Source organism: Peromyscus leucopus, chromosome 1 (genome assembly GCF_004664715.2).
Source record: "Peromyscus leucopus breed LL Stock chromosome 1, UCI_PerLeu_2.1, whole genome shotgun sequence".
NCBI classification, from domain to species: domain Eukaryota; kingdom Metazoa; phylum Chordata; class Mammalia; order Rodentia; family Cricetidae; genus Peromyscus; species Peromyscus leucopus.
Window position 1 is genome coordinate 88,700,443 of NC_051063.1, and position 13,286 is coordinate 88,713,728.

Sequence of the window (13,286 nt, forward strand, 5' to 3'; positions counted from 1 at the left end):
ATAATCTGCAAGAGTTTTCTAGACATCGGCCTTTTAATTTTTGGATGTGCTAAATGTTAAATGTATATCACATCGAAAGACAATGTAAGTATGCATCCTCTAAAAGCCTTGAATGGGCGATAACACAACATGAATTGTTTTGATAATTGCTGTTTGAAGCATTTGGGCTCCTGGGGAGTCTACGATGCCAGCCGTAAGTTCTGGAGAGAGTGCTGCCTTGCCAATGCAGTCAGTTTGTAGAAGACACCTTGAGGCTTTTAAAAAATAGCATATAAGAACAAATTAAAAGCACCGTAAACACTTGCTTCCAGTCTGGTTATTTCACCCATAACTTAAATAACAAATAAAAGTATACATATGTACAAGCAGAAGGGGAGAATCAATACCATCAATATTTTATAGTACATTTATTAAAGTTTTATTACGTTTTTATGCTGGCTTGGGCTGATCTCAGCGTGGATAAGCAGGCCTTAGGAGAGATTCCTTTTTGAGGGCCCAGAACTGACCAGATTGAGGATGAGATTCTTGGTCAGAAGGTCCCTGGACATAAGTGGCAGCTTTATGGATAGTAGGCACAGGACTCCTCTTGTTCCACACACAATTGGACTTAAATAGTTGAAAAGTAATGTGACTTCTGGTTGGCTGAACAGTATCCTTCTCAGTTTTGCTTCAATTTGATAAGCATTATAAAAGGTATTTTTTATTTCTTGTGAAAACCAAGTTTTCCTCTGGAGAAACCTACCTCCCAGTGCTCAGTGGCCTTTACAGGATGGAGCAGGAAGCCTGTTCTGATAGACTGTTCATAGCATCCCTTGTCCCGGTCACTCTTCACTTCTTTCATTTTCTTGACCCCAGAAAATTGCCCAGAAAGAAGACAAATAGAGAAAGAGTGCTATAAACAATAAGTTTATCTTTATTGAACTTGCTGCAGGGCAAAAAAGGAAATGGACTTGAAAGGGGAGTAAATTCCTACTAATTTTCACACTGTAGGAAATGCACTATTTTAGACCCTGACTGGCTGCTTCTGTTTTGTAGAATCAGGGAGCCTGTAATCTCAGCACCATTAACAAGTGCTGTCATTCAGCTACACAGTGTCTGGCTGATTTAAATAAAATGAAATGAAGATAGTTGTTTCTGGTCCCTTGGCTTCACTCATTGCCATAAACATATGCTCCGCGTCCCGCTTCTTTCCATCTTATTTATGACTTTAATTTGTTGTGTGGGCTGCGCTAGAAATTAAATTTAATATAATTCTCCAAGGGACCCTGTCATATAATAACATGGTAATTTCTGTGTATCCTTTTGAAAAATGAGGAAATTAATTCTTCCTGACATGTTCTAATTATTCCAGTGTGAACGGCAAATCCGTTTTTCCTAGCCCCTGAAGTGTTATAGGCAAATGGCTGGTGTTCAAAGCCGAAGTGCTAACGCTGACCAGCAGTGCGTTTAATTTGAAACATGAGCAGACACCTTTCAACACACCTTTGTAATATTGGAGTACTTTACAGGAATTAATTCACTACTTATTTGGCAGCTTAGCCTTGGGGTTATGTTTTTTTATTCATCAGTACTGAAGCCATGTTAGCATAGTGTCTCCCAGTCCCTTTAGCACTGCGGCTCCGCCTAGAACTTACCGTGTGCATTGAGGTAGCTCAGCTGTGTGAATGAAGGAATCCCCAATCCTTCAGAGATACCAGTTGTGTGCCAAATCATGTTTGCACTTTCCAGAGAGGTGCAGCAAGGTCTCGGTGCTAAGCTTAATTACAGTCTGTGGTTAGCAGCTTTAAATGGAAGCCACAAGGTGTAGGAGTAATCAGGACAGCCTTGCTGGGGAAAGATACTGTTGCCCTACCATAAGTTTCAGTTGTGAAAATCCAGAGTTCTATATGAGTACTGATACTATGGATAGTTTATTCTAAGATTTGTGAATTAGGCATCTGAAGATCTCATCCCTGCCACAAAGGAAGCAGGGGTACCTTGGAAAATAAGGGACAAGAGGCATTTTGTTGCTGTTGTCAGAGTGGGACAGTCTTCAGCTGGATATTGAAAGTCCTGTGCAGTGTTCTTTACAGGATTTTCTTTATCTGTGGTCTTCATTGTAAACTGGCTGCTAGGTTCCTTTGTTTTAGTGAGCAGCTGATAAATGCTATCACATGTGGCCATTTATTGTTATCATTAACAAGAAAAATGAATACACAAGATACTACTTAAGACAGAAGCTGGAAATACAATTAAACTTAAATAAAAGAAGCAGAATTGTGTCTGGATGTTTTAATAAAGCCTATCTGTTTTTGTATCTCCATAGAGCATTTCCTCCAAGTTTTAACTTAGCAGAATTGGAGATGGGAGTATAATTACCCTGAAAAATAGCATTAGTATTGCCAATACTTTTTCTGCTGCCCATTCAGTTGTTAGATACTTAGTTTGAGTCTCTCCATCAATCACTGGAGGTGACTCTGAGGTTTAGGTTCTTTAAGCTTTCCTTTCTGCTCAACTGATGGAGGAGTGGGCTCCCGTTGACTGGAGACTGGGGCAAACAGACACTCTTCTCATCCAGCTCACGCCCCTCTGCACTATTCTTGTCAGGGCAAGGCTATTCTGAAGTTTTGTCTGTGGCTTTGTACCTGGAGAATCTTCCAGGAGGTGACAGTGAGTAAGGAGGGGACAGACCCCTGCACTCTGCACCCAGAGGCTGCAGGCCTTCTGGAACTTCCTCATCATGGACTTCTGTGCCTTAGAAAAGGAAGGGTATCCTTCTCCCCTTGGCCCTTCCTTATCTTATTTTGTTCTCCATTGAAATTGCAAAGGATTAGCACTCAAGGCCTCTCACCGGTTCTGGTCAGAGTCTGCTGTACCACTTCTGTGAATTTTAAGAACTGACAGTTGCTCTCTTACTAATAGTGAATCTACCACAAGTTCCCGACTTGGGCACAGGAAGCTTGTCATCATGTGATTCTGTGTCTGCCCAGCTCCAATCTCTTTCTAGGAAAGACACTTGAAATGTTTCCTGTGCTTCCATCAGTGTGCTGGAAAAATAAACAAAGAGGCAAATATTCCCCCAATTGCAATAGTTTTTCTTTCATAAAGTCACTTAGACTGTTTTTGATCGTTTTAATCTCTAAATTCTCTTAATATAATTAAAAGCTAATGTCTAGGAAATATGCTAAGTTTGTTTCTCTGTACTCTTTACTGGAATCAAAGTAACTTGAATCATATGTTAAATTTTATTTAAAAACAAATAAGTGATAGTCCATTATTTATTCTGCATATGTGTGTGTATATATGTATACACACACACACACACACACACACACACACACACACATTTCCACAAGGCCAAGATTTAATTTGTATTTCCTGGATAATCTCATCAGTGCCTTCTTTACAGCAGTATGTTTGTTTCCTGAGTCAAATCCAGTTGTTTTTTAGGTATATCTGAGTGCTTCACTGCTGTCTGGAGTTATGAACATGATCTTTCCTTTGCTTGTATCTGCTCATGTTTCTGGAGCAGTCTCAACAGCTAACATTTATTGAGTGTGCCACAATACCAGACATTGTGGTGATCATTTTATATGGATGTTCTCATGTGAAACTAGAAAAAAAAACCCTTTGAGGTTGCTGTTGTGTGTGTGTGTGTGTGTGTGTGTGTGTGTGTGTGTGTGTGTACATTCTACTTTTATGATGAAGAAACTGAGCACAAACTGGTAAACTAATTTTGTTATACTGCAAGGTATGTCTGTGTTAGGATATCAAGTGCCTAGAACAGTGCCTGGTATATGGAAGGTCAACTATTTCATACTGATTTCTGACCTAGTTAGACTTCTGTTGCTGTGATAAACTCCATGACCTAAAGCAACTTGAGAAGGAAAAGGTTATTTCATCATACAGAGAGTCCATCATCAAGGAAACCCAGGACAGTAAGCACAAAGCAGGGACCTGGAGGCAGGAACTGAAGTAGACTACCGGAGGGAATTCTGCTTACTGGCTTGCTCTCTCTCAGGCTTAAGTTCCAAGGCCTGTTTTACACCTCTCAGGACTATCTGTCCAGGCATGGTACCACCCACAGTAGGCTGGGCTGGGCCCTCGAACATTCATCATTAGTTACAAAAAATGTTCCACAAACATGCCTCCAGGCCCATCTGATGGAAGCAGTCCCTTAATTGAGGTTTCTACTTCTAGTGGCTCTAGTTTGTGTCAAGTTGGTAAAAACCAGCCAGCACAGTTGCTATTGTTGTCCTGAGTTTGCACCAATACTTGCTGACTCTCTTCATTATTGTGATGATGGCAATTACTCTGGAGGTGGAGAAACGGGATTAGCTGTCCTGGAAACCCAGCCTGTGAACCTCATGCTTGGAGAGTTTGAATCTTAACTTGTGTAAAGAGTTCTCTGAATGCTGAAGTGAAGCTCGCTTTGGGTGCTAGGAGATCAGAAAGTGCTTTTGCTACTGTGCTGCTTTCAGTCTAGTGGAGGTGGGAGCGCGGGTATGAGGGAATAATGAGGGTAATCCTGGGTAGAACATGATCAATTTTATATTTTAGAATAGTTTAGGAGATAATTGCTATGGCCTTTGACCAGAGTTCATGCTTTGTTGGCATTCTGCCCCCAGTGTTTAAAAGACAGAGCACAGTGGCATGATTTCATACTTAAGATTCTACTTGAACCATAGGAAGAGGCATCGGGCAAGTGACACTGTATCGAGGCTGCGTTTACTGAAAACTTCCCATGGAAGGGCCTGAGGAGCTACTCATTGCTCAGAATATGTTTCTTCACTTGATTTTCCAACCATCTAGAAATAGATAATAGTAATGTCTGTTGTGAGTGAGGAAGCTGAGACAGGATAAAACCAACCAATACCTGAGCTGGATTGGTCAACACATATAGAGGAAAGATGGGTTTTGGCTCAGAGTTTTAGAGGTTTCAGCCCATGGTTGACTGGCACTGTTGTTCTGGCCTGTGCATGTGGAGGCAGTATAGCAGTAGAGGGAGTGGACTATGGGGCAAAGGCCCTTGGCTCATTGGCTGTGATGTGAAAGACAGACAGGAAGGAAGAGGGCTGGGATTTCAGTGTCTCCTCTGAGGGCACACCTGCAGAGCTCTAAAACCTCCCACTAGGCTCTACCTCTTACAGTGTTATCACCTCCAAATAAGGCCAAGTCTTTAAACATGGAGGTCTGGGGAGGGGGCATTTAAGTCCAAAATACAGTGCTTGCTAACACTGCACTGTGTGAAAGTGTGGCTGGTAGGGATATAGATTTGGAAGTTATTTACAAAGGATTTATAGTTACACATCTAATCAGAAGGTATTTCCTGTCTCTACAGAGACACACATTGGGGTGGGGGGAGAAGAGAACAGAGAGGAGAGAGGGGCAAGAAGAGACAGAGAGGGAGGGAGAGAAAGAGAGAGGGAAAGATAAAAGGAGCTAGGGAGAAGAGGAGACAGATGAGAGAAGGGAGAGCAGGAGGAAGGAGGGAGGAAGAAGCCCAAGATGGAATCAGTGGGGAGATGGTGAAAGGGAAGAAGAGGCTTTACTGAAACTAAAGCGGAACTTTTTAATGCCATGGAACACAAAAGACGAGACCTCCAGGAGAGTGACCACACTGCAGTTGTTGACCTGAGGAAGCATGAGTCTTACTGAGAGCCTTGGAAGAATGTGAGCTAAAGGAGAGCGCATCCATCACAGCTGCAACTCAACATCACCTAGAGCTGAGAGATCATCTGCTACACCAATGAAATTAGTCAACAGCAGCTTGTTGCTAAGGCCTTGGATGGCCAAGGATAGTTGTATAAAGATGACAAAGGAATCGTGAGAGATGGAATTTGCTCTAAAACAAGTGGTGAGGAGTGGGCAGTCCCTTAGTGGAGAGTGATTGCCCTTTAAATTTTTTTTACTAGTTATCACTCTGGGTATGTCCCAGCATCCTACAGTGGGTGCATTTGGAGGCCAGAGGACAACTTTTGGGAGTTGTTTCCCTCCTTCCACAGTGAACTCAGGTCATCTGGCTTGTGCAGCGTTCATGTTTATGAACTGAGCCATCTCACCACCTCCTCTTTTTCTGATAGGGAAAACACAAACATGTTTATAAATAGATGTGAAACAATCGGGAAAGAAGGAGAGGGGAGGGAGAAGGCTGAAAGAAGACACTGGAAAGAGAGAAAATAACAACCCTGTTCTTGAAATAGTTTTACTTGAAGACTTTTGCTAGGTGTGTGGGTTTCCTGCAGCTGCTATAACAAAGCACTGTAAGTTGTGTGGCTTAAAAAGATAGACATTTATTGTTTTATACTACTAGAAACTAGACTTCAAAACCAAGGGGCTGGAGGCTCACTCCTCTTGAGACTCTCATTGTCTGTTTCTAGCTTCTTACAATTTGGTGGCATCACTGGTCCCAGATCTAGAATCTAGAGTTCATGTTCTTGTGGGGAGATATGTGTCAGATTTCATGTTTGTCTGTTAAGCCTGCTAGCAAGTGTTTTGTGTTTCATGTGAAAACAGTTTTAAAGATAATTTGGAATTTGGGAAACATATAAATGCAAACAATTAAAACAAGTATAAATTATATTCTAATAAGTTGGGCATGGCAATATACACCCAATACTCGGGGTGAGGCAGGAAGCTCTCAAGTTTAAGGCCAGCCTGGCTACACAGCCAGGGCCTGTCTAAACAAACAAACAAACAAACAAACAAACAAACCCACAATGACACAATAAAATAAAGAGACAAAAAATAAAAATTCTAACCCCAATTTTTCAGTTCTTGAAACTACTACCTTTCAAGAAATTTGATTACATTCTAATTTCTGTGATCTAACAGTAATAAATAGATATAAAATTGTTTATAATCCATACAATCATTGATATTTGTGTCACTTTTAATTAATACTTAGTTTGAATTATGACTATTAATAAGCCAGCAGCAGAACACTATAGAATTAATATATACAATTCAAATGGCAGGGCAGATGAGCTCTCAGTTATAAATAATACCAAGCTTTGACTGTGGTGAATGCTATTCTTTAATCCTACATGATGAACTGGGAGGCAGAATAGTTATGCACTTTTAGCAGCTGGTTCAATATGTAAGACAGGTTTACTGTTTAATATCTAGCATGACATCTAATATAGACTCAAACACTGAAAAATACCCAGGAAAAATGTAAATATATCTTTACATCTTCATGGCTATCACTTTTTTTCTGTACTGATTTTATGAATTAAAGCATATGATTTTTTTCTTAGATATTTTAATGTTTAACTCATATGGACCATAAATACACCACCTCAGATGAATATTTGATGTGGTTTTCTATGGGTTAACAAAATGCTTAGTGAGTACTGATGAATCAGGTTTTCTCCTGGGCTAGATCTAACTAAGAAAGGGCTCCTTGTGTCGGAGTTGATGATTTATAGGGAAGATGATCTAGATACGTAAATGATTATGGTGCAGTGCAGTAAGGGTCTGTATAAAGTACTGTGAAAGAGATTAACAAAGCATATTTACATGAAAATTTCATTAAAACAGCCATCACTGGAACCTGGAACTAATCTTAGAAAGCAAGGTCTATGATACCAAATGTTTGCATGCTTTTGCCTAGAATTATGTCAGACACATAATCAACGTTTTGGCAACCATTCCGTGGGGGACGTGATCAAATAAGCTTGTTCCCAGGAGCAGGGACGTCAGTGACAACTCAGACACTGAACATCATGACATGTAGGCACAAGCTCATTTCTGTGACTGGAGTGGGACGTACGAGGAAGGCTACAAATACTACAAATGTGAGCAGGAACTTTACAATTGATTTTTTTTTTTTCCCCCGAGACAGGGTTTCTCTGTGTAGCTTTGCACCTTTCCTGGAACTCACTTGGTAGCCCAGGCTGGCCTTGAACTCACAGAGATCCACCTGGCTCTGCCTCCCTAGTGCTGGGATTAAAGGCATGTGCCACCACTGCCCGGCTACAATTGGTTCTTTAAGAAAAATATTTTTCAGTATCCAGAGATGTCAGCTAGGCAAGTTCTCTGCCTTTGAGCTACATCCTTAGGCTTAGACTTTGAATCTTGTCTTCATCTTAGATTACTTTTGGTGATCAAGGGTCAAAGCTGAGTGTTTTCCCACTTTAATGTACAGCCAGTGGGGCTGTCAAGATGACTTAATGGTTGGATAAATTCATTTGGTGCTAAGTCTGATGACTTTGAGTTCAATTCCTAGAACCCACAAGGTTGAAGGAGAGAACTGATGCCCATCAGTTGTTCTTTGACCTCCATATATGCACTGACCATGGTATACATGTGTGCATGGACACAGAAAACACATAGACACACAGACATACCCCCACACACGCACACACACAGACACAGACAGACACATGCACACACACAGACACAGACAGACAGACAGACAGACAGACACACACACACACACACTAATAAATAAAATAAATGCATCTAGTAAAAAGGCTGAGGAAGTAGCTCATTGGTAGAGGGCTTACCTAGCAAGCATGAGGCCCTGGATTTGATTCCCCATACCCTCATAACTAGGCATATGCCTGTAATCCCAGCACTCCACAGGTAGAGACAGAAAGATTGCCCTTTACTATATAATAAGTTTATGGACTACTTCAGACACATGATACCCCATTTCAAAAATATTTCATAATAATTTGTTTATATAATATGACCACATGAACTGCCTGATAACATGTTCACTCATTGAAAAACATAAATCATTAAGTCATTACTTTCTTTTTGAGAATGTGATAGGTATGTGACTAGAAGGATTCAAATGGTTAAAATGCTGAAGGACCTTGCATAATTGGAGTCTGAACTGTCCTGTGTGTGATTAGGAGCTGATAAGTATTGGTTAGCTCATGAATGTTATCACCACTTACAAAGTAGAATTTATCCTTTTCATGATCCTCTGTTGCACAAGCTTGCCATTCCCATTCTGTTCATACTGCTCAGTTACTTGGTTGTTCCCTCCAGATGGGGAGCTATAGCTGGAAGTTTTCCTGTGTCCTGCCTGTCCTGCACCGCTAGGTCCCAAATAAACACACAGAGGCTTATATTAATTACAAATGGTATGGCCTATGGCTTTAGCTTCTTGCTAGCTAACTCTTTCATTTTAAATTAACCCATTTCTCTAAATCTATATATTGCCACATGGCCGTGGCTTCACCAGTCTGTTGACATATTTTTGCTCCTTGGGTGATGGCTGACATCTCTCTCAACTCTGGCATTCTTCTCTCTGTATCTCTGCTTGGTTTTCCTGCCTGTCTGTAAGCTTTCTTGCCATAGGCCAAAACAGCTTTATTTATTATCCAATGGGAGCCACACATATTCACAGCATACAGAAAGACATCCCACAGCAAGGAACAGACTGCAGACACTTACTGCCATGATTAAACATGGACCTTCTCTCTTTGGAGGCTAAGGGTATGTTGGATAGTACATAGCAAGAAATATTTTTTTTGGTATGGGGAGAAATAATAAAATAATCATATTGGATAGCTGTTATTTATAGGATGAATATGTCGACTAGAAATGTAACTAGATGTGACAAGAGAGGACACCTTGGTGGGTGACTGAATGCTGACTGTATTTTTATAGGTCATGTTCTAAACCTGGTGTACCAAGGGAGGTCCTTTAATGCCTCCCAAATTGTGGGGTGCATCTGTGAGCCTAACCCTTCTTGCACAATGATTTACACACCATGCTCTGAGTAGTCTATGGCCTGGGAATATTTCAAGAACTGGAATTATTACATCAAAAGTATTGTTGGGTGATTAACTTCACCACAAAGATGGAGACCCCCAAGCCCCCACTGTCCTAGAAAAAGACTGGTTAATCTGAGACCTTAGGAAAATGAAACAAATGTAAGACTAGGTTTTGGGTTTAGGCAGTTTTATGGTCAAATGCACTTGCCGTAGCTATGACAGTGAAGTTTCACCTCTTTAACTACTCATTTTAAATGTCAGCTTCTTAAGAGTGGGATGGATGGTGGTCAGTGGTGCTGTGGACCCCAGTGAAGCTGAAGGTTCAGTTCCCAGCACTAAAACAACAGCAACAGCTAATTTGTATTGCTTTTGAACCTTTTGACTTGACAGTTCCCACAAATCCATTCCACCTTTGACTATAATTTTATAACCTTGGCATATGCCTTTTCACTAAGAGCAGGAGTTCTGAACTCTCCAAGAGCTTTGCAAGTGGTGCTGATTGTTTTCATTGTCCTTATATCATTGGGTGAGGTCAGATATTTGTCCCAAATAAAGTGGTATTAATTAAATGTTCATCTCCTTCAGTTAAGATAGGATTTTACGTTGTTAGGAGTGGAAGGATCAGAAGTGGAGAAGACGTTCAGAAACTCTGTGAAATTAATGCCAGTTGAGTAACGCACAGTCTCAGTGATACCTGGTTTGTTAAAGGCACTTAGGGAAAAATTCCTAAACAGCACTATTTCCTAGTTTCTAAATATGTTTGTCTTTACTTTCTTGTCTCTTCCTTCCTTTCCCTCCTATCCCTGCCTCACTTCCTCTCTCCTTAAGGTCTCACTATGTAGCCCACCTTAGCATCAAATTCATGATCCTCCTGCCTCAGCCTCTGAGTGCTGAGATTGCAGGCATGAACCACTGTTCAAAGCTTTCCTCTTCTTTCTTGTCCCGAATTATTCTCTGTGAAGTATTCTTTGACTACTATACTGTGGGAACTGTTTGATGGTATCTGGATGGGACCGTTACATTTGTAATAGTAAAAATGGCAAAGAATTGAGAATTCCTTCTATAATCAAAAAAGAAAGTAGAAATTGAAAAGTTGTCTCTGATGAATACTTAAACATAAAATATGAGTCATAATGAGGCAATTAAAACAGTAGGAACTTTAGTAAATTTAAGCAACTAACAGCTGTTAGCATCAACATGTTTCACAGTCGTGGAAAAGGCGCATGCACAGAGCTGTAGCTATAGCTTAGTGGCAGCGTGCTTGCTCAGCTCACGCAAGGCCTTGAGCTAGCCTCAGACACACCCAAAGCACACTCTCCTTTTCATTTATAACCTCTTGCTCCATATTGTTCTTCCTTGGGTTTCTTTTTTATCTAGTTCATATATGTGGATTTCTTTCTTTTTTAGGACACGTATCTTAATTCTTTTGTGAAATGAAATTCTTGAAGGGTATTGGAATTTTGCCTAGCTATTATGAAATAACTGAATGCCCCCCCCATGTATAAATTATTTATTTTTGGGATTTACCAGGTTTATTCCACAGACATTATCATGGTAGGTGTAGGGTCTATGGTGTGCGAGGTACTGTTTGAAGCAGGCTCCCTGCATCAGCAAATGAAACAGTCTTTGCTCTCACTTTTTATGTTCTAGTGGTTGAGGAAGGAAAGGCATTCCAAATAACAAAAATGGAATTGCAGTCTGCAAAAGAGGTGAGTGCTAAAAGGAAACACCAAATGGATGAAAGAGGTCAGGAGGCCAAGTGCAGCCCTTCCTAGTTTAGTACATGGAAACAATACTGCCTCACAGAGAGGGTGAGGTTTATATTGAGGTCTCTGAGGGGAGATGGTCAGGAAGATGCAGATGTGAACTCAAGAGGTACTGGAGCAGAGTCGAGGAGGCCAGCATTGTTGTGTATTGTGAAAGGCAAGGATGCACATGACTTGAGCCATTATGAAGAATGGTGTGCCCCAAGGATGAAGGGAAACCAGAGAAGGATGGTTTTCAGCAGAAAGTGATCTTCTGTTTCAAAAAGTGTGCATGTCTGCTGTGCTGAGTGTGGACTCCATAATGGAGACAAGAAAATGCCATAGCCCAAAGGGCTTATAAACGAGAAGAACTTACATCTCATAGTTCTGTAACCTGGGGAGACCAAACCCAGGCCCAGCCAATGCCATGTGTAGCGAGAGCCTGCTTTCTCACACACAGTTGTCTTGTTACCCCCGCCTTACACAGCGCAAAATGTAAGGGATCTCTCTCCAGACCTCTAATAACAACTCTGTCCTTAGGACTGAATCACCTCCCAGAGATGCCCGTCCCTGAATACAATCATCCTAGGGATAAGGGAGGACTTGTGAGTAACCCAGATAACAGTGGTGTCTTATATCCCTGAATGAATGAACCACTAAAAAAAGACAGTAGTTCATCTCTCATTGTGAACAAACTGAACATGAATTGATTGAATTAGGTAAGTCTTCCCTGAAGAAGTAATGATTAAGCTGTGATCCCAAGAATAGGAAAGAAATAAGATAAAAGAGTTAGGGTAGGGGTAGCAGAGGTACACGCTACTTTACACAAAAGAAATGGCATATACAAAGGTCCTGTGGTGAGAGAGCATAAGTTGTGTTTTGAGAGCAGGCAGATTTCTGGTGAGACAAAGCTCAGAGTGCTGACATCTAAATACTAATTACTTGCCATGCTCCTTTTTTCCCTACTATGTAGTTTGAGGGAGTTAGTTCCTGTTTATTTTCAATTTCAAACTTGAAGGAATTGAAGTTTTCAGGAATAAAGAATGTTGCTCAGGGTCTGATGGCTAAGAATTAGAAGAGCCAAACCCTTGCTCTCTTGGTCAGAGTGCCAATTAAATGGGAGCAGAGACCTTTTTCATTTGATGCCATGTCCTTAGAAACAAGAACTTTTGACAGGTGCTCAATATTTTCTAGATGAATTGTGAGAGAATAAATTGGAATCAAGGTGTATTCCCTCCGAAGTCCACGGTCAGGGTCCGAGCTAACCATGTCTGGTGCAGACCTGTAAGTACAGGTATAAAGCTGAGCTGCAGGCTGTCTCTTCTGTCTGTTTTGAAAGGGGCCAGTGCCTGAGGCCAGCACAGTCCAACAGGGTGAAACAAAGACCTTGTTGGAGGAGGGTAAAGGGGGGTAAGTGCTCTGAGGGATGAGCACTTGCACAGCAGCTTCCTAGGAGCTAGGGCAGAGGTAGAGGGTGAGAAGGTTCAGCTCAAGAGGGCTTCCTGGGGAACTTTCTGCTGCACTGCGGAACAGCCACCCATGCTTTCACAGTCTGTCCCATGTTCTGTGTGGATTTTCTCATGGGTTTCTGTTGGTTCTTCTCCTCTCTCCCAAATACTTTTTTCCATCCGGTTCTCTGATATCTTGAGATGCACAGAACTTTTGACATGTGGTTCTGAGCCTGCAACCGAAGTGTGGGCTTTACTTCTGCCCAACACAAGCTTTTCTCAGCACTGCCAAATATCCTACTCTTGGGATTCAGGCTGCAAGCCTTCTAATCTCCTTCACTTAATCTCACACAGCACAGTCCTTTCACTGTCTCAACCAT

The 13,286-nt window shown here is 41.3% G+C and overlaps 1 protein-coding gene across 7 annotated transcripts in view; it reads left to right on the top strand.

Annotated features, from left to right (window-relative positions):
* Positions 1-13,286, top strand: part of Sox6 (SRY-box transcription factor 6) — a 560,497-nt gene that overhangs the window by 139,912 nt on the left and 407,299 nt on the right. The gene's annotated exons all lie outside the window — the stretch shown is intronic.